Source organism: Aricia agestis, chromosome 21 (assembly GCF_905147365.1).
Source record: "Aricia agestis chromosome 21, ilAriAges1.1, whole genome shotgun sequence".
Classification (NCBI taxonomy): domain Eukaryota; kingdom Metazoa; phylum Arthropoda; class Insecta; order Lepidoptera; family Lycaenidae; genus Aricia; species Aricia agestis.
The window spans coordinates 8486234-8502825 of NC_056426.1; positions in this window are offsets into that span (position 1 = coordinate 8486234).

Below are 16592 nucleotides of genomic sequence, written 5' to 3' on the forward strand. Positions count from 1 at the left end.
TAGTATGACAATAACAGATAACGTTTGGACACTTATTAAAAAAATATCCTTTGTTTTTAGCAAGTATCCGTTATTTCTAGTGAGTGTCATACTCGTATCAATATAAATACACTTTTTATCAGTAAGACATAGTAGTTATAGCATAATGCCTGTGTGTTCTGTAATCAGACTTATCCAACGTACTAAACACGGACGAAAACTTGTATAACTAGTCCATCGTTCTTTTTTTATTAGTAAGTCTCAAATCGCTCTCGCCACTGCCTCGCGCACTATAACAACATTGCTTATCCGCACCATCGCATCCTTTGTCGGCCATTGTACAGAATTTCTGGCGCCAATTTCATCTTTTGTTTTTTTTTTTACGCAATCATGGTGGTCTAAGATCCTCTGAACGGAGGTTTTTGCCATAATATTGGGGAATTAAGAAAATAATTAATTTTTACGCTCAATTTAGTGGAAAAAGTTGGTTTGAAGCCATAGTCCCACAAAATAACGTTTCGTATTTAAATATTATACATTGGTTCAGAGAGTCGCTCTTGATGCGGAGGTTCCGTTGCATAGTTTTAAAGATCTAAGCATATTATATTCGTAGAATCTGAACGGTTAGTCGAGTTAGTGTTGAGTTTTGACATTTGACATCTAACTCCAATGCTGAAACTGGCGAATGCATTTTGACTAAGGGTGGGTTGCACCAAATTACTTTAACTATAACTGTAACTTTAACTATAACTTTAACTATAGCTACAGTTCAAAATTTCAAATCGCTGGTTAAGGACGCCATATTTAACTATAACCATAACCGCTCATACCTACTTAAATCTCAATTTTTTTCGTGAAAATTTACTGTGTTGTTAGAAGTAATTTATACGTGGGAGAGCCATGCTTCGGCACGAATGGGCCGGCTCGACCGGATAAATACCACGTTCTCACAGAAAACCGGCGTGAAACAGCGCTTGCGCTGTGTTTCGCCGAGTGAGTGAGTTTACCGGAGGCCCAATCCCCTAACCCCTACCCTATTCCCTTCCCTACCCTCAACTATTCCCTTCCCTACCCTCCCCTATTACCCTATTCCCTCTTAAAAGGCCGGCAACGCACCTGCAGCTCTTCTGATGCTGCGAGTGTCCATGGGCGACGGAAGTTGCTTTCCATCAGGTGACCCGTTTGCTCGTTTGCCCCCTTATTTCAAATAAAAAAAAAAAAGTAATATTTTTCCTGTCGATTTCTACGGATAATTATTTTTTTTAATACTCTCAATCCTGTTACCTGTAGTTTTTAATAAAAAAATAAACGCAACGAGAGCCATGCTTCGGCACGAATGGGCCGGATCGACCGGAGAAATACCACGTTCTCACAGAAAAGCGGCGTGGCGCTGTGTTTCGCCGAGTGAGTGAGTTTACCGGAGGCCCAATTCCCTTCCCTATCCTCCCCTATTACCCTATTCCCTCTTAAGAGGCCGGCAACGCACCTGCAGCTCTTCTGATGCTGCGAGTGTCCATGGGCGACGGAAGTTGCTTTCCGTCATCAGGTGATCCGTTTGCTTGTTTGCCCCCTTATTTCATAAAAAAAAGCTAAGTTAGCCTTAACTATAACCATAACTTTAACTTTAACCACGCCTCTGGTGCAACCCACCCTAAGCAGCCAGACGGCGAAAGAGTTCTTTTTACTAAGTATTGACTATGTAGGTATTATACTGATGATGATGAATTTTAATCAAATCCTCTCGAAGCTCAATACGTATTAACAAATTCAAAGATGAAATATCAAAGGGGCTGGGTTTTCGACCTATTACGGATGGACCACTTTTTAATTCTTTTGACATGGTCCGTGTATGAATAGGGAGGGGTACTGTACCGGTTTTTTGGCTGTCGATAAAATATTATGTTGTTCATAAAGTTCTGTCAGAGAAGTCAAGTCAATAGTCTTGATCAGCTATGGGCTGGGCTTGAAAAAACACGACCAAATTACGTAGGTCCACCATCAGTCCGTGAATCAATTGCGTTCGAATTAGAATGGTGGCAATATGTGATCGGCTAATCTAATAACAAAATTGTAAAATACGAGCTTGTGCCCGCGGCTTTGCTCGCGTTAGGAAGTATTATTATATACAAACTTTCATCCCCTATTTTAACCCCTTGGGGTTGGAATTTATCATAATCCTTTCTTAGCGGATAACATCTACCTGCATGCCAAATTTCAGCCCGATCCGTCCAGTGGTTTGGGCTGTGCGTTGATAGATCACCATGTCAGTCAGTCACCTTTGAGTTTTATATATAGATTTATTTATTTATTTTGTTCAATACATAATAATATTACAAAAGTAGGTATAATAGGTAAGTAGGTAGGGCCGCAAAAACTACAATAAATGTATCTGGATATTATATCGTTCATTAACAGGACGGACTTACAGAGAATATAATATAGTTTAATAACAGCAGATGATTTTTTCTTTGAAAAAGGAAAAGTTTTTTTCTGTTGAGCAGTTTTCAGGAACTCTGTAAAAAAGTTTATCGATTTTTAAGCTAGTGCATAGCTTTTATCGTGGGCTTATTAAGAAATTTAGTAACGAAAATCGTGCATCGTCTAACGTCGTTTTCCTTAGTTCAGCACGGTGTGTGCGTACGACTAGACGTATGCGAATTGTAATTGCATAAGTCGACAAAAAATGCTATACATTGATTTTACCGCGGCAGTCTTCGAGTGCCACACGTATTTTTAAAATTAGGGGGCAAACGAGCAAACGGGTCACCTGATGGAAAGCAACTACCGTCGCCCATGGACACTCGCAACATCAGAATAGTTGCCGACCTTTAAAATATCATAAAAAATATCGAAAATTTTTCATAACGTCACATCCCTAGCTGCATCAGTCATATTTCATTTTTATCATCCGCCCAATCCTTTGGCGCAACCATACTTTTAGGCAACTCTTGTGATTCGTTTTGGTTGATAACGTGGCTGGTTTTTATTACGATGTATATGGCTTCGGCGATGCTCGCGGTACGGTCGGTGTATTTACCACAAATCACAATTTCTTTTTTAAGGTTTTTTTGTTACATATTTCCTGCTGAAGAGCCGACTCGACTCATACAAAGGTTGCATCTGTCACGTCGAAATGAAGAATCCCAGTTATGCAGATAGCATTTAGCGTTTGTTTTGATATCTTTTTTCTAGGATAAAAGGTATCTTATGGCCTTTCTCGGGACTTAAAATATATCGAATATCCATATCAAATTTTGTCAGAATCGGTTCAGTGGTTTGGGCGTGAAGAGGTAACAGACAGATAAACACATTATGCATTTATATTAGTACTAGATGTTGCCCGCAACGCCTCCGTGGTCTAGTGGTTAGAGCGTCGCTCTCGACTCCGGAGGTCGTGGGTTCGAATCCCGCGTTGGAAACATGTTATTTCCAAGTTTTGTTAGGACAATGCAGGCTGATCACCTGATTGTCTGACAAGTAAGATGATCCATGCGTCGGATGGGCATGTAAAAAAGTCGGTCCTGCGCCTGATCTCTCGCCAGTCGTGTCGGTCTTCCGTCCCACTGGGTTATGAGAGTAAAAGGAATAGAGAGTGCTCTTGTGTACTGCGCACACTTGGGCACTATAAAATTACTCCTGCGTACCTGGCCTGGTTTCAATGAAACCGGCCACCGTCACCGAAACCGGTGTGGGGAGTATTATTATTAGATGTTGCCCGCAACTCCGTTGCGCCCAAAGTCGTTTATCGCGCGGGAACCGTACATTTTCCGGGATCAAAACTATCCTATATCCTTTCCCAGGACTTAAAGTATCTCCATGCCAAATTTCAGCAAAATCGGTTTAGCGGTTTCAGCGTGAAGAGGTAACAGACAGACAGTCAGACAGACACACTTTCGCATTTCTCTACTTAATTTAATATTATAAGGCGGAAGAGTTTGTTTGTTTGTTTGAACACACTAATCTCAGGAACTACTGGTCCTATTTGAAAAATTCTTTCAGTGTTAGATAGCCTATTTATCGAGGAAGGTTACAAGGTATATTTTATCACGCTAAGACTAATAGGAGTGAAGAAATAGAGGAAAATGTGAAAAAAAACAGGGGGAAAATATTTGAAAGAGCTTATTTCAATGCGCTAATCTCAGGAACTACTGGTCCTATTTGAAAAATTCTTTCAGTCTTAGATAGCCCATTTATCGAGGAAGGCTATAAACTATATTTTATTACGCTAAGACTAATAGAAGCGAAGAAATTGATGAAGATGTGGAAAAGACGGGGGGAAATTATTTGAACGGGCTTATCTCACGAACTACTGGAGCAATTTGTCTATAATTTGGCACAGATAGGAAATAGACCACGTGTAGGATCATAGGTTATTTTTTGTGGACTAATTTGTCGTGAAATATCTAATATACGCGGGCGAAGCCGCTCGGAACGTCTAGTATAATATAAGTAAGTTAGTATGGAAGTATGGATATGGATCAGCCCTGGATTTATGTATAGGCAGTATAGGCCATGGCCATGGGGGGCCGGCAGCGTCCTAGGGCGGCAGCAGAGTTCATACATAGGGGCAACGAAATTAAAGTGGCACAAACTCGTAAAAATATAAATTCGGCGTCAGTGCCTTTGACGTGGGAGAGCCATGCTTCGGCACGAATGGGCCGGCTCGACCGGAGAAATACCACGTCCTCACAGAAAACCGGCGTGAAACAGCGCTTCCGCTGTGTTTCACCGAGTGAGTGAGTTTACCGGAGGCCCAATCCCCTACCCTTTTCCTTTCCCTACCCTCCCCCATTTCCTTCCGTACCCTCCCCTATTCCTTTCCGTACCCTACCCTATTACTCCTTAAAAGGCCGGCAACGCACCTGCAGCTCTTCTGATGCTGCGAGTGTCCATGGGCGACGGAAGTTGCTTTCCATCAGGTGACCCGTTTGCTCGTTTGCCCCCTTATTTCATAAAAAAAAAAATATATATTTTTTACAAGTCTGTGGATATTGTATTTTTTAACCCCGGTAGCGAACGCAGGCACCAAACCCGGAGTACCATGTAAATCCCAGTTATGCAGATATTAGCGTTTGTTCTGACGTCTAATGGCGGCGCTAACGCTGAAATATCGCGCACTCCATTCTGATTCTGAATCTAACGAAATTGACACGAACATTTTCAGATTCAGTAGATTATAGTGAACTAGATGACGCCCGCAAATCCGTTGCGACAAAATTCGTTAATCGCCCGGAATTCGTAGAGTTTTCGGGGATTCAAATTGTCCTATGTCCTTTCCCGGGACGTAAAGTCATAGAATACATATTAGTAAGTCTTACCTAGCAAAATTGGTTCAGTGGCTTGTGCCTGCAGAGATAACAGACACACACATTCTGCATATGGTAGGAGAGCCCAGAGATATATTCGTGTAGTTACTCGAGCCTCATAGAGACCTAGTAGGTATATTTTTTTAAACAGTTCTACCTAATCTTTTTTTAGCGATGAGTTCAGAAACTGCAGTCATTTTAAAGTTATGAAAAAGAAAATATATTCAGAAAATTGCTTCTTTAGGTAAATTATAACAAGATTTAAGACAACAAGGATTAAATCATTTAGTTGAGTGCAGTATAAAATATCTGGGAAACTTAGTTACGAAAATATGAAGCCTTATCTTTTTATATTTTAAAATGTCCCTACAGGCTTACCTTACGTTTAAATCGTCAGTGCTTTATGTGGAAGCTTATATTTTGGGGTATACAGTATACTTAACATCCCCTATCTTAATCTGATAGATCCGATCCATAAACCTATAAATATTAAGTCTATGGATCCGATCACATTTCAATACTTGAAAATAACTTTTTTTATACCCACCACGTGAGAAATTAGATTTCTATACCATGATGACTAGACACATGTGGAAAGCCTATATATAAAGCTTAACCTGACATGCTCGAGCATGTCGCGAAATCCCCTCTTGGACTCCCCAACTATTAGTGTGGATGTCTAACTTGACAATTTAAACTTAGAAGTTAGATATACATAAATTAGAGAGAGAAATGACAAAACAACATTTGCCGGACCCGCTAGCACTTATAATGATGACGATTGTCGTATCTATTTGAACAGCTCAAACCCCTGATCAAATTGACCCCTCACTGATAACGCTTCCGCTCCGATAAGCTCGAATTTAGAACTAATTGTCGCCATAGATTGTCAACAGCTGTTATGTTTGTTTAGATATAGTAATTAATATAAAAGCACCATAGACAGAACGAACCAGAGCCCCAAGCCAAGTCATTTTCTTTATCGTGCTACATGGCTCTTCATTGCCACAATCAAGAAATAAATCAAGACAGAACGGCGACGCGCGTGCGTTGCTAAGGAATCGCTACGTGTCAATTTTTGCTTTGCTTTTAGTAAAACAAATATCTACTCGTGGCAAGAAATATCTCCTTTTGACACAATGACTAATGAGGCATTTTTACACAACCACTCCGGTGTAATCAAACCGAGACGTGCGCGCTGACTGAATGAACGTTCAAAGAATCTTGCACGACAGAGCAAGATTGAAATACGCGTACTAATTCAAGATAGAACGGCTAAACGGGTGGACCCGTTTAGCCGTTCTATCTTGAATTATTTCTATGGCCACAATGTCTTGACATCGAAATTCAAATACCATGTCGGCCACGACACGAATTTTGCCATTTGGTCTTTCTGCGACTATATGAATTCAAAAGTGTCTCAAAACAGATAGACTCTCTGTCTGTTCTTTCTCTCCACGCTTAAGAGGCCGGGTGCCATCGAAATTCGCATACAAACGTAATACCAAGATCATTTACCATACGAGAATATTTACCATATATTTGAGTTATTATTCAGCCTAAGATAGTAATTATCTAGGTTCCTGTACAAAAATTCACTGCAAAATATTTACATGCCAAAAATAAGAACGATTACAATATTTACATGCTAAAACGGCCAGGAAATTCTGGCGTTATTATATTTTTCCGCAACAAAAACTCTCCTATGTTCTTTTCCGTCTTTCAAAGTATCTTCAAACGATATTTTATCTAAATCGGTTCAGCAACAGACAGACAGACACAATTTCATATTTTTAATAATGGTTTTAAGGATATTTACCGTCATGTGCTGTGGCCAGGTGCTTGTGGCAATTGCTTTATCGTAAAGTGACAAAAATAGTTAATGTACTATTAGTTGACCCTTAAACATTAGGGTGTAGGTGACCTTGACTAACATTGAACTGATGGTTAAATTATAATCCATACTAATATTATAAATGCGAAAGTGTGTCAGTCTGTCTGTCTGTTTCCTCTTCACGTCCTTACCTCTAAATCGATTTTGCTGAAAGGCATGGAGATACTTTGGGTCCCGGAAAAGGACATATAATACTTTTTATCCCAGAAAAATGTACGGTTCCCGCGCGATATATGATTTGGCGAAATGGAGTTGCGGGCGACATATAGTGATAATTAAGAGTGAAAAGTGTGTGATAGTAGGTAAGGGTCGATACTTGATTCATATGCGTCCGCCTGAACGCGCGGCTTGGCGACTACAGAGCGAGATCACAAATGTTAATGCGACGCCTTGATAATTTGTCTGTAGCGATATCGATTTTTCTCAGCAATGACTAAAGCTAAGAAATTATATTTCATTGTCAGTATTCATCATGTCTTTGTCTTTGAATTACCCATAGCATAACACGATTGGTCAACTTTTATAACACAGAATAATTAATCAAAAATACCTCTGTAAAAAAGGGATTCCTATTTTGCCAACAGAGGAGAGTGATTTAAGCTTCCAAAATTTGTACATAGATGATAGATTGGTTCTAGCTTACACTTTAATTTGCCCATAGCTTATATTATATTCACCCCCTTACTAATAAACGTTGCAGCTTTGAATAGTTATACAGTGTTTTGTTCCTGTCACACAAGTGACATTTTTAATTCGATTGAAGAAGACAAAACACTGTATAACTATTCAAAGCTTATACAGCGTTTATTAGTAAGGGAGGAAATGTATAATTTATGGTTTTTAAATTACGCGACAAAAACCATTTTGTCGCTACGCCCTTTCCATTTTTTGCTGTTCCATTGCTTGTTTTCTATGAGAGGCCGGGCCAGCCCCTCATAGAAAACAAGCAATCTAAAACATATCCAACACGATTTTTTACTTTAACGCGGCGTCCTCGTGGACGCATAATATACAGGTTGTTCGGGTGAACGCCGTTATTGTTAAACCATCAAATAATCCCGTCAAAATTATTTTATTTATATTTACAATAAATTTATAATACAATTACGTTCGGTGTTAATTGCGCCCATGACAAACAGAAAAAGGCACAGTGTGGATAAAGCTTTTCGCATTTCTACTATGGTCACGCTAAGCCCTGTGAGAGCAACCCGTAGTATTTCGTTTAAAAACCTTTTTTAATTTTGTCAAAGATAACTTCGAAGTTCGAACCTAAGACCAATTTCTTAAAGACCCGACGACCCACGACCCGATGACTAACGAGAACGACCCGATGCGCGATCACCCGCCCGATAATTACCGGACATTAGAATAAAAACAACATTAGACACGGCCTGTTTTGACCGCGGCTGTTAGATTAATTCGCTTATACTGATAGCTGGAGACCACATAAAGTGTGGAGTGTGGACTTGAGAGTATGGGACTTGAGTATACATGCAAAGTTTCAAATTAATCAGACTACTGTAAAAATACGTTAAATCGCCTTAAAACATACGTAATAGTTCATTAAGTTTTGCGGAAAATGTAGAATTCACAGTGAAAGTAGCAGCGCTGAAAGAGTTTGTCTAGGCAAATAATGACATTGGCGCATTTCCCTTAAGGAGAAGTAGCCCGAATCCAAGTAGCCCGCAACTTTGTTGCGCCGAAATTCGTCTATCATACTTTTACACAAAATATATACTTCTTTCTTTGATTTTGACGATTTGTGGCTCAGTTGGTCGGCTGTTGGTACTCGTAGCTCAAGCCGGGGGTCGCGGGTTATAATCTCGCCCAAGGAACAAAAAGTTTTCAAAGTTCCTGGGTCATGGATGTGTATTAAATATGTGTATTGTGTATCATAATATAATAAATTTTTAAAAAATGTGTATAGTATAAAAGTATTAAATGTATTTCCGTTGTCTGGTACCCGTAACACAAGTCCTTCAGGTACTTAGAACGGGGCCAGACTGACATGGTGTGAAGCGTTCATAGATAATATTATTATTATTATTATTCTACATACTTGCGAACAGAAAAATAGCGCATTTCAATTTTCAACCTTTAAGTTCGAAAGCCCAAGTCCGTAGTCACAGCGGTGTAACCTCACAATATGGGGTGTGTAGATGTGTATCGCATGTTTTTGACCAAAAATTAATTGTTTTAATGCGCCACACGTGGCCGAATATATTCAATTTATAATTACGATAACGAACTCACAATTTGTCTTATTATTATTAGCTTAAGAAACTTTATATGTCCTTTTGTGTAGTCGGTTAAAATGCAACATTATTTAAGTGCGTTTGGAACTGCTATTATTTTTTTTACTCGGTCTACCGACGCAAGATACAAAACTTTAAAATATTTTTTAAATAATATTATATTGCAAAAACGTTATATTGTCTGCCCTGTTACGTGATTAGGTCCATAGAAATGTACTTTTCGGTAAGTATTTTATTTTGAAATGAAAAACATTGAAAATATATTTCAATTATCTACCTATCTACCCATCAGAATCTGATGGCAAAAAGTGGGAAAAGAAATTGACTCTAGCAATATGGGCGGGGTAATTGGAATAAAACATTTTAATCCTTTTTTGTCCTTATAGCAGCTGATTCTGTGTCATGTGTGTGAAACATGCAAATATATAAAAAATTATCCAAAGATCAAGGATATTTTTTGAAAATCTGTCATTCAAATACCGCCGCCGCGTACTCCTCCGAAACGGCTTTACTTACTGATATTAACCAAATTTTATATGCGTATTCAGTGGGTCTGAGAATCGGCTACTGGGTACTTTTTATATTGATAAATGCATTTGTTGAATTAATAATAGTAAATTATTACAACTCGAGACTGACGGCGACCATTGTTTGTGCGACGGGATAGCGATGGAAACGAATGGTGCCATACTTATTTAGTCACTTCAATAAAATAATATGGGCGAAATACTTTATATTAACAACGTTTGCCTGGACAGCTAGTATAATGAAACATATTTCTGAAAATTAATAAAAGAAAAAATTACTTCTAAAAAAGGAGGTTCTATTCTATGTCTAGCTGTATATTTTTTGTTTGTTATTCTGAATCTAAAAAGTTCGTTTGACCGTTCTATAGACTGTTAAACCAAATGTTAAACAATAGTATTATTTCATATTCATAACTTCGTAAACGCTTATTGTGTGCACATAAGATTCATAATTGCTTATAACTGGAGCCAGTATTTACCTATTCATTTTATAGAAAAGAATTTGACGCCCAAATCGACGCATTAAATATTTTACAAAGAGAAAAATAAACGGCTTTGTTTAATTCGACAATGTTATATTTTCAGTTAAAATATTGAAATGAAATAAAATAAACTTTATTCTAACGTAGTAAAGTTGGTAACAAAGACTTTTCTAGGATGACAAAACGTTGTTTTTTTGCGCGAGGATCAAAAAGGAAAAAAAAACAAGTCCCCTTCTTATTTTAAAAATTGTAATTCGTGGGTTCGAGTTGCGAATGCGGCGTTCTAATTTCAAAACATCAGTAGGTGTCATAGGACACTCCCTCCCGGCGTGGCACGCGAAAGTATTGTAAAAGTAGAAAATTATTAAGCTAATAAATTCGTTTTTGTGTCATTTAAATCCACGCAACGCGAAGTTGTTAGCAATTATCATAATATAATAATATTTTTGTATTTTTATTGTTTGAATCGTCGCTTTAATTTTATACAAAGTACTTTTTTCCCTAAGTAACGTTTATGGTAATTAAAGTTTTCATTTATTGATGTGATATAACAGTTGTGGTTTTAAGAACCAAATGCCTAATATTTTCATCAAGGTTAATTACCATAATATTTTTAAAAAACTTTAATTTTTCTATCACATCAGTAAAACAGTTAAATTATCGTGATGAATTTATAAATCACATACATTAAACACAACGTAACGATTCCAGTAGCCAGAATATTAGTAATATTTATTATTATTACGTATTAGCCAGAATAATCAATATTAGTAATAATAATTATTACTATGTATAATTACAAGTCTCTACCAGCACCGTGCTACCATACAACAATACTTTCATGCATCCGTACAAAGTTTTTAAACGTTTGAAATTCGAAACGAATGTTTTTAAACGTGACACAAATGGGATTCGAATTGTCGTCAATTTGACACCTCAAATTTCAAAACGTATTATAGCTCCACCAATTCAATGCATCTGTATTAGTCCTTATTTCTGAAGCAATTAAGTTCAAAATCTCATATTTTAATAGCTTTATAATTTTTGGGCTCTATAGTTCTACCAAATTTGATTCATCTTTGTATTTACTTAATATTAAAGCTGTAAGGTTCAAATTTGAGTAGCTAGTATGCTTAATAATTTTGGTGTATTATATTTTGATTATGATCTGTTTTTTATCGGATAAGTTGTATTTAGGACTAATCTTCTCGGCAATGGACTTAAATTCTCAAGCTGTTTGTGTAACAAAAAATATTTAAAGATGAACCATACACTACCCCTAATTTTTATTATTCGTAGAATGAACCCTACATTTCCAATAGTGTTTTCATAGTTTTTAATGCGGTCAGAAAGTCATTTAATAACTCTTCCTGGCAGTCGGGTAAAAATAGACGGATCTAATAGACATTCCTAAGACCTTTTAGCATGGCTATTTTATTAGGCAAAGGCGTTGTAGAATGGCCACAATTCGAATTTTTTAGAGCCATTTTTGAGGTTTTAACTTTATCTTCTTTATAAAGTGATGATTTTGTGTCCAAATTCCAATTTTTATGAAATAAGGGGGCAAACGAGCATATGGGTCACCTGATGGAAAGAAACTTCCGTCGCCCATGGACACTCGCAGCATCAGAGGAGCTGCATGTGCGTTGCCGGCCTTTTAAGAGGGAATAGGGTAATAGGGGAGGGTAGGGTAGGGTAGGAAATAGGGCAGGGGATTGGGCCTTCGGTAAACTCACTCACTCGGCGAACCGCGAAACACAGCGCAAGCCCTGTTTCGTTTCTATTTTACTACGTTTTGAAATTTTGAACTTATCCCATCACGAAAAGACCGATAGATCCGTATTAATATTTTGTTCACACGTAAAAGCCACGAAGAACAGACCTCCAGGCTTTTTACGCGTTAGGTGGAAGCAAATTATCCCTGAACCGATTAAATTTCTGATGAAGGTACTTTGGGTTTTAGGAAAGCATAAGAGATATTTTATACATGTATAATAATTGTAAACACCATGTAAACAATAACTTAGTTGCGGCTTCTTAGCTATTTTTAAGCGTGCAATTTAAAAAATAAGCCTGTCATTTACATGTCAAAGTCAATTAAGCAACAATGTCGTGAATAATAACGTTAATCACATTGCACGGCCTCGCAGTAACAGGCTTTCCGCAAATCCCGCGCTTTACCTACAATAAAAATTAGAGATAAGCGTGAAATGGAGCGCATGTTCTTTTTTTAAATTGCGACATCGCCATCTTGTAATATTATGTTGTTTTCTTTTTGAGATTGTGTTAACTTGGAGTTTTGCCAGTAGGCTTAGTATAGGTCTACCAGAATCTGATTGCAATTCTAACGGTTGCGGTAGCCAATCAAAAGTGCTAGTAAATAAATCTGTTTAAAAGTTTCATCTAAAGAATGATTACTCTATTTATCAAACCGCTTCAAAAGAAGATATTACGCAAAAGTCGGAGCAGAGGGCGCTAGCACTATACAGTAATAGTCGAGGAAGGGAAGAAGGGATTTCGGGACTAGCTCGAGCGTGTCAGATTAAGGTTGTGTAGGTTTCCAACATGTGTCTAGTTATCAGGGTATAGAAATCAGATTTCTCACGTGGTGGGTTAATTTTTTTTATTTTTTTAATATTGAAATGTCATCGGATCTGTCAGATTAAGATAGGAGATGTTTACTAAACAAACCCCAAATAACCTTCCATATTAAGCACTGACGATTCAAAGTGTAAGTAAGCCTGTAGGGACATTTTAAAATATAAAAAAATAAAGCTTCATATTTTCCTAACTAAGCTTCGCAGATACTTTATTTTGCACTAAAGTAAGTGATTTAGTCCTTGTTGTCTAAAATATATTTATAACTGACATAAATAATTTTTCTAAATATATTTTCTTTTTCAAAACTTTAAAATGGCTGCAGTTTCTGAACCCACCACTAAAATAAAAATCGCTCTTATTTTTTTTATTATCAGCTTTACCTAATGTACAAAACCTACTAGGTCTCCATGACGCTCGAGTGACTACATAAATAGCACCCTCCCCTCCTCTACTATAAATAATTGGTAAATAATCCGACCAAAATCCGACATGTTGCACACGTCATATCAGAATATTGACAGAATATTGACAGAAAAGTCGAACAAGACTTTTTGTTAACTGTCTATGCTGGTGATGTCTCTAGCATTGAGTAGTTTTAAAGGTCTAAGCATATGTAGTGATGTCCTTTATCAGGATCTACCATTATTTGACCCTTATTTTAACCCAATTTCGAACCCTCAGCGCCCTTCCGCATATTTAACCTTATCGCATCTAATAAGGTTAATTTATTGTCTAATTACTGGCCAGTTAAAAAAAGTTTAAGTTTTTTTTTTAATTTTTAACGAAATGCTAATGCATACAAGTACAAGGGTACACAAATTTTATGTGTCATTTATTTTGTAGCGATCTGTGTGGTTTTTAGGGTTCCGTACCCAAAGGGTAGATAAGGTTTTTACTAATACTTTTGCTTTCTGTCCGTCCGTCTGTCTGTAGGCTGTAGACAGACAGACGGACCGTCCGTCCGTCCGTCTGTCTGTCTTTAAGACCCGCGCTAGCTAAACAACTGAAATTTTTACAAATAATGTGTAGGAATATGCGTGGAGCGAGGTAGTTAGTACCTATGCACGGCCAGGACGAATCACTATGCTCTTAACAACGTTATGTTAAAATATTTAGTATGCATCGATCTGGACGAATCATTATGCCCATAGCAACGTGTAGTTACTTGTTAAAATATTCTGGATAGGCTTAAAGATTTTCCCACTGAGCATGGAGCTGTTCCAGAGTTCAGATGTGGTTCAGACGTTGTAATGACAATACTTTTAACCTCTAACTTTTAGACAAACTCCTGTAATCCAAATCACATCCGCATCCGCCTCCGTATTCACCACCGCATCTGCTTCCGTATCCGCATCCACCTCCGCATCCAAATTCGTATATTATGTCCATTTCTCTTGGTCTATGGTCTGTGCCTCGCGAATGGCAGGTATTAAACGCATCAATATTATCATGATTCTAGTGGCACGCGAGTCACAAGTGTACTGTGATACTGCGATTCGGCCTATTACACCATCAATATTATCACGGAATCGTGATAATATTGATACGTGTAATGCCACAGAATATATATTAGTAGTACCAAGTATTAACCTGCCTATCGCCAATGCTCGATATCGAAGTGACAATGTATAAGAATCGAACCCCAGGTTTTGTGTCGTCTCGCTCTAATAACCGCTGTTATGTCGTTTTATCAGCCGCATCACAATTCGGCGCGTGGCATACTAATGTAGGGTACATCAAATATAGCCAGACAAATCAGCTAAAGCAGACTTTATGACACACGCGGCGCTGACACCGAAATGTCACAATATGTCATCAACGCAGGCCGCTACCACGCTATGCTCAACAGCTATGTTCATGGACACTATGCAATTTTATCTTCAACTTTCGTCATCACCTTTTTATTCAACTTTCGTTTGGCATATTCAATAATTGAATGCGTCAAAATCCACCCGCGTTGGAAAGAAAAGTGTCATAGCGTCGCGGGCATGCCTCACGTGCGCTGTTGACTGCGCTATAACGCATGCCCTTGATGAACAAAAAAAGCCACAGTGTGGAGTGTGGACAAAGCTATTTGTAATAAGTACCGTAGCGCACTAGCGGCGAGTCTGCAGCGGCCTCGAGAGTATGGTGTGGCCGCTGGTCGCGTGGCGGCCAGGGTGCGCGTGGTCTATGGCGGTTTCATACTAAGGTATCTATCTCGATGGCCGCCGCGACCTGCCTGCCTAGCATACGCCAACGAGATATCTCACTCTACATGTTTTGATGTTTGATGGTTTGTCTCTTCATCTCTATTGACCCTAGCATGACAAACATTTTTCTCGCGAAGATCTATCATCGAAATAACAAATTTTTATAGAGTTTTGTCGAGATAATGTCGAGATTTTGACATTATGAGGCGAGTAGTTTTTAATTATCTCGAGAGTGAGATATCTCGTTGGCGTATGCAAGGCAGGCTGGCCGCTAGTGCGCTATTGGGCTAAGGTTTGGAACCGAGCGACACGCGACAACTGCAGACGACGTGTCGCCGCGACACTACTGGTTCTATAAAATACCCTCCGCAGCTACGAGGTTAGCGACTTATTCATAGAAATATATAGAAGCCCGTAGTGCCGCGACGACACGTCGTCTGCTGCCGCTTCATGTAGCGGGCTTCCACCTTGTACCATCGGAAAAATTGATGCATAGGCAGTTCACGGACCTACGTCATTTGGTCGAATTATATCAATTCTATGTTAATCGTGATCTGTCGGATGGGTTTGACTTAACGCGACCAAATTACATAGGTCTGCCACATAAAGTTAATATACCTAGCGGAATAGAGCAACAATCTCGAGCTGTCAAACGTAACCGAAATTGGTTTTCATCTGTGTGAAAAATATGTGTACGTATACACTTACACAAGCATGATTGAACATGAATTCTATGAGATTAAATTGTCAACGTGCGGCACGTGCCGACTGGACATCAAAAAAAGAGTGCTGCTGTCATGTATCACACGTCTCTTTTTACTACGCAGTGTTACTGATAGTGACATCTCTCTTGCTCTGGCCTTGGTTTCTCTATTCCGCTAGGTATATTAACTTTATGGTCCGCCATCTGCCTAGGAATCAACTTCTCTGATAGTAAATACCTGCTTTCTAGAATTTCATACATCTCGGACCATCAACACTGGCGGTCGACGAGGTTACCGATCTCTGCCGCTAGCGACTGCGACCTACAAATATTCAAATAAAATACTACTATGGTCTAGACCAGAGGTCACCAAATGGCGAACCACGATTCGCATCCTGTGTGGACCGCGAAGGTAATTTCATTTCTTAAAACTTAAAACGGACCCCGAGCGAAACTAATTGGTGAACCCTGCTCTAGAGTCTAGACCAGTGGTCCCCAAACTTTTTTTTACATGGGCCACAAACATGTTTTGATCTTGGTGTTGGGGTTAAAAAATAAAGTTCTTCAAAATTAACGATTTAAAAGTGAAAAAAATTCACGACTTTAACGACGACTTTACATCATTTTGCCTTTGGGCGTGAATTTCAAAATGC